Below are 6,777 nucleotides of genomic sequence, written 5' to 3'. Positions count from 1 at the left end.
TATCAACAATAAGGACCTAGAAATTAGAGACTATCCTTACAAAACAATGAATAGCTTCGGTGACTCACTTATGGATAAAATTATGAGTGTTTCCACTATCAATCAATACTACTATAGGGTGATGTTTAAGAAAGCTCTAATTTTGAGAGTTTGGGGCACAGAAATGCCCGCCAAAGCATGTAGTGAGATAACTGGTTCATATAGCGTAGCTGTGAGATCATCTTCCTGTTGGGTTTCCTCAACTTCGTCCTCTGGCCCCCCAAAGGGTGGGGCTTCCTGAGATGAGCTGTGAGCAGTAACATCAATTTGAAATAATTTTGGTTCCTTCCATTTATGCCCCGGGGAGTATTTGTCATCATACTAGTAGCACAATCCTTGTTTTCTTCTTTCAACCATTTTTGTTCGAGACACCTTTTGAACCTTAAGTGTTTGGGTAGGGCCCTGAGCCTGGGTGGAATGCCATTTGGCTACGAAATTTGGACGAGTAGACTGGGTAGCTAAGGAAAGTTCTACCTCGATAGCCTTTTTGCAAGAATTTATCCATGTAGGTGGGTGGTGTATCCAGACATGTGCTTGGATGGTTTATTTGACACCATTGATGAAACACTCCAAGTAGAATTCATATCCTAGACCTTATGTTCTGAAGGCCAATGTCTCAAAGGCTGCAATGTAGCCTTTTACTGTGCCTGTCTGTCAGAGCTTAGTGAGACGGCTGAAAAAAAAAATTAGATTCTCGGTCAAAGCAGTCACAAAGGGCTTTTGAGAACACCTGCCACGTTATGTTCCCAGGATAACATTTCACATGCCACTGCCACCATTGCCATCTTTCTTGGTCCAAGTAAAGGGCTCCCACACGTAGTTTAGTTTGATCATCGCGGATATCATTCAGGGTGAAATATTGTTCCATTTGTGCTACCCATACTGCCAGATTAGAGCCATCAAATTTATACATGTCCATCTTGGGTGGCTGGGGGTGGGAATGTTGGTGATTTCCATGGAAGTGAATATGATGGCTAGATTCTCCTTCAAGGTGTTCATTAATACAAGGTGTTTTGTTTTTTTGTTTTTTTTTTGTCCGAACGGAGTTTTACTGCCCGTGGATCATTACTGCAATGGAAATATTCTAGAAAACTTGATCTTGCCCAATGTCTTGCGAAAATCGGGCCCAAACTATAGCAGCAACAAGCTTCACTGTGTAGAGCGTCAGATCTTCGTGCAAAACCCCAACTATTGAACGTGAGTTGTACTGTGGTGGCAGAACCCCAACTGGTGAATCTAATTGGTGCAGAGGCAACAAAACCCAAAATGCTGGATCTGAATTTTACTGCAATGGTAGAACCTCAACTGGTGGATCTAATTGGTGCGATGGCAACATAACCCCAACTGCTAGATCTGAATTGTACTACAGCGGTAGAACCCCAACTAGTGGATCCAATCTCGCAAATAAGATAATTGGCGATCTTCAGAGAGTCAAGGGAACTATGGTCACAAAGGAATGTCAGGTGCTACAGATCACAATATACATAAGGGTCCAACAATAGTACTCGGCCCAATCTTTCAAGGCACTAACTAAGGAGGATCAACCGTAACCTTAGCCGTACTACCCGGCTACCCTATTGTACACACGAGTAATCTCCTCGAGTGTTGTTCTCAATGTACTATAGCAGCAAGACGGCTGACGTCTTATCTAAGGCGAGGTTTCAGGTTGGCCTAGGGGGTTTCCTATATACCCAGAGGGTATGTGGAAGTGCAGTCTGTGCGCGGTTCTATCTAATGCGCTACTACTTGAAGGGGTACCCACAGGGGTTACAAGGGAGTCCAACAAGCATGACCACCTCGTGTATTTCATGCATGAATGCCTCCCAAAATCCACATGTTTATGCGCTCAACGACAGATCTTGTGGTTTAAAGACGTTGGAACACGTCTCTAGCCTAAAAAAGAATATGCAAAAATGGAGGTACCACGGCCCTAGAAAGTGCTCTGATACCACTTGTTATGCTCTTGACCTGTGAGAAATTCTAGAATACCAAATATGCGAAGAAATACAACCCAGAACACAGAATAAAATGAGAAAAATAGCAAGTATTTTATTATTCAGAGATGAAAGCAATGTTCGCTTGCCTCTTCGAGGGGGCAACCTCCAGTGGAGCAGAGCTCGATTACAAAATAAGACTCGACAATCTTTCCCTTCTAACTACGACTAATTATAGATAAATGACCTTCAACAACCTAACGACTAGTGGTCCTTTGCATAACATGGGTTAACCACTTTATTCATTAATTATATCCTGTTTGCAACTAACTATGGTCCCTTTCTTAAATGCGGGTTAACCACATACAATTATTAATACAGGCTTTATTGACTCTTTAACTAACTATGACTATGACTCGACCCTATTGGGTTTATTACATAAATAAAGGCATTAGGGTGGGACCCTAACAGTGGGGTCTTGGATAGATGGTAATCGGGTGACACTCCTTAATGTGAATTCATTGGTTCAATTCCCCACCCACCCAATCGGGGTGATATATTGCACATGATGAAGATGTAGTCCTACGAAGCTTACAAAAAAATTGTATAACATATAAATAGTATTTATAAATTAGGATCCATTTTACCATATAAATTAAAATAATGATTCCATAAGCTTAATACTTACAATTAACCTTCAATATAACAAGATTCTTGAAGGTAGATATTCACCTCCACTTTACCTTGGATATTATAACTTGTAAATACTTGTTACAATACCATGAGCCAATACCATGGATTATGAATACCATGTGCCCAAAAACAATAACTCATTTCACAATAAAAATAGTTTATAAATATTTTATTTTAATTTAATTTAATAACATTTTTAATTAAATCAAAAAAAAAAAGTTACAATTACTTTTGAGATATATCTAAACCCTCTATCCTCGTTATATATTCCATAGAGGTTAAATCAATGTTTTAATCAAATTAAAAATATGAATACTACTAGAGTTGTGAAATTTATATAATACCATCTTAGCCTACAAGGGCCAAGAGGGATAAAATTCCATCTTAGCCCTAGATCTATCAAGGGCCGAGAGGAATCAAATCTCTCGAGGTGCAAACCACTTTTTTGAGTGCAAAACTTGAGTAAAGGTTTTCACCTTGAGAGATTTGATTGCTCTCAATGCTTGATAGATCCAGGGTTAAGATGGATCTAAGTTGGTTATATAATACTATACAATATCTATATTTGTATCTATGTGTCTCTTTCTTATTCTCTCTCTCCATATAACCCCCCAAACATACACACACTCTCTATATCTATCTATCTTTCTCCCTCTCACTTTATCTCCCTCCCTCTCTCTCTCTCTTCCCCTTCTCTCTCTCTTTCTCTTTTGCCCTTCTCTCCCTCTAACTCTCCTCTCCCTCTTCCCTCCTACTCTCCTCTCTCCTTCACGCTCTCTCCATCTCTCCCTTATCACTCCCTCCCTCTCTCTCTACCTTTCTCCCTTTGTGTCTTTCTTCTTGGCTCCCTCTCTCTCTACCTTTCTCCCTTTGTGTATTTCTTCTTGGCTCCCTCTCTCTCTACCTTTCTCCCTTTGTGTCTTTCTTCTTCCCTCCCTCCCTCTCTCCCTCTCTCTCTCTCTATTGAGTCCTCTCTCTCTCTCTTTCTTCATCTCTTTGTCATTCTCTCCCACCTCCCTCTATCTCTCCTCCCCCATCACTCTCACTCTCTCTCTTCCCTCTAACTCTATCACTATCTCCCTCCCCCTCTCTCTCTTCCCCTCTTTCCCTATCTCTCTCCTCTCCTCTTCTCTATCTTCCCTCCTCTCTCCCTCACTTTCTCCCCATCTCTCCCTTGTCACTCCCTCTCTTTATCCACCTCTATCTTTCTATGTCTTTGTTCTTTCCTCCCTCTCTCTCTCCCTCTCTCCTTCTCTTTCCCCTCCTCTTTGTCTTTCTTCCTCTTTCTCCCACCTCCCCCTCTCTCTCTTTCTCTCTCTCTTTGCCCTCCCACTTTGTTACTGTCTCCCTCCCTCTCTCTCTCTCACTTCCTCCCTCTCTCCCCACCTCTCTCTCTTAAATTTGTTTCGATGATAGTGCATTTAAAAAAGTATCAAAAAAAAATCTCAATTGGTTGTAAAATATTAAACCTACAGATCAACCATGTCAAAGAAAATATAATAATGAAAAACTTAAAACAATCATGCACTATCTTTCCTCTATTATTGTTAATCAATTTGTTTGTTCTCTTCGCTTGGATCCTTAATTAAGATGAATCTATGTTGGTTCTTAGTAATATTATTTATATTATATATATTTCACATCTTTATATATAAAAGTATTCTCATTTTTAATTTTATTGAAACCTTGATTTAATTTCTATGGGAATATTAGTCAATTTGTTTGTTCCCTTCGCTTGGATCCTTAATTAAGATGAATCTATGTTGGTTCTTAGTAATATTATTTATATTATATATATTTCATATCTTTATATATAAAAGTATTCTCATTTTTTATTTTATTGAAACCTTGATTTAATTTCTATGGGAATATTTTTTTGTAGTAGTGGGGATAGAGGGTTTAGATATACTTCATAGATTCATCTTAACTAAAGATCTACCAAGTGATGAGAGGAATCAAATGCATAGGTCTCTCTTAACTAAGGTTCTACCAAGTGCAAACATTTCCTCAAGTTTTGCACTCAAAAAGAAGTCCAAGTGCAAACCTTTCCTCAAGTTTTGCACTCAAAAGGAAGTTCGCATTTTGAGAGATTTGATCTTGACCCTTGGTAGATTATGAATTAAGATGGATCTATGCTCGTATAAAACCTAGGATGGCAGAGATGTTGCAGTGTCATGTAAACATTTAAATTTTGGCTCAATATATATATATCTATATATCTATATATATATATATATATATATATATATATATATATATATATAATATATATATATATATATATATATATATATATATATATATATTGTAATTTTGTTTTTATTATCACATTAAAATATATAACATATAAATAGTAACTATAAATTAAGATCCATTTTACTCCATAAATTAAAATAATGATTTTGTAAACATATTTAAATTTGATTACTAAGTACATAAAAACTTAATACTTACAATAAACTTACAATATAACAAGATTCATGGATATTCACCCATACTTTACCATGGATATTCTTAACTTGTAATATCCATTGTAAAGTATGGGATATTATTAACTTATAAATAGGCTTTGTTATAGCCCCTTCAGAGACATCTGATAAAATTGGAATGATATAGAGAAGATTAACATGGTCCCCGGGTAAGGATGGCACACACAAATCAAGAAATGGTCCAAAATTCTAAGTCATCATGGTTGATTTTCGAAGTTTAACATGGGAATGCATAATTGAAAGTGTTAGGGAAGGGGGCCTGGTTTGGATGGCTTGGCTCATACTATAATTTGAAGCTTGTGGAGAAGTAGGAGTAGGGATTGGTCGAGTAGACTATGTGATAACCTCTATTGTCAGTGGGGTTTTTTTCTTTAGACATATCAGGTTTCATAGATAGGGTATTTATCTTAAATGACATACTTGGATTGTATGTATGTACACACAACATTAATAGTTATTTACGTTCAAGGTTGATATAGACTATAGATCATATATGATGTAATTCAGTGCAACATATTTTTAGGTTACTTGAGTTTTCAATACATCCTTTAAGATTTTAGCAGGTGTGTGGGAACTACAATATAGGATGTCAATTCAGGTTCCCTTTCTGGTTTTTTCTAGGTGCTTACAATCTTGTGTTGATATGTGGCTTTCAGTTTCGATAGTTTATGTTGATTTTTCCTTGTAACTTCAAAATCAGGTCTATGTCTGAAAACATGATCACAAACACACTAAAATTACATAGCACTAAGCACTTTGCACAACGGAAAATGTATAGCAGTGAATCAATGTAGTACACAAGATTTTTTGCAAACCCAATACTTGTTATATTATAACTTTAATACAACAAACATAGGGATCTCGTACTAGGGATCATGGCCCTTACAATTAGCCCTGATACAAGAACAACTAGGGCTTGACGTTAACAACTTATGACAACTAATCTACACTTGAACAAAACACACTTGACTTACTTGTTGAAGGAACGTTCACACCAAACATTTCATTCCATGTACCTTGAACACATGGTAGGTCCTTTTCCACCTATACACACATAGATCATTGTTGCTTCAATGCCTCTGCGACTTTTGCTCACAAGTACTTATGCAACTTAAAAATGGCTTGCATCTTTAGCTCATCAAACTGCCTCTAACAATCCACTTACTTCACCAAGGATCACTATAATTAGGCTCAACTAGACTTCCCACTAACTATCCACTTGCTCCACCAAGGTGATTATACTTAGGGCTTACATAAACAATCCTCTCAACAACCCCTTAACTACTATGAGTGACTTCTCTTAGGGCATACACAAATATTCCTCTTAAAAGAGATATAACTCATTTAATATCACAATCCTTAGGATCTAATAGAACTGATGTTCAACACCTTATGAACAGACCTCCAACCTTATCAATTTCATCAAACATAAGACCAGAAACGTACCTTTTTAGGAATTGGCATAGCCCCTAAAATTCCATAATTCTCAGCATCCCTTGACTAAATTTGTTGGCCTTGATAACACTTTTTTATGGCCACCTCAGATCATGTGGCCACCTCAGTCACACATGCAATACCTTACGACCTTGAAAACTTCTATGCAACACCTTGAGGGGACTCGA

The 6,777-nt window shown here is 37.4% G+C and overlaps 1 non-coding gene across 1 annotated transcript; it reads left to right on the top strand.

The window, feature by feature from the left end:
* Window positions 1-5,243: 5,243 nt before the first annotated feature.
* Window positions 5,244-5,346, top strand: LOC149229081 (U6 spliceosomal RNA). Its single transcript, XR_016248587.1, has one exon. It is a non-coding gene; the product is annotated as a U6 spliceosomal RNA (small nuclear RNA).
* Window positions 5,347-6,777: the final 1,431 nt, after the last annotated feature.

The sequence above is a fragment of the Pinus tabuliformis genome, chromosome J (genome assembly GCF_031772625.1).
Source record: "Pinus tabuliformis cultivar Carrire ecotype Pingquan chromosome J, CPIR1, whole genome shotgun sequence".
Classification (NCBI taxonomy): Eukaryota; Viridiplantae; Streptophyta; class Pinopsida; order Pinales; family Pinaceae; genus Pinus; species Pinus tabuliformis.
This window is presented reverse-complemented; position numbering and strand designations above follow the sequence as displayed.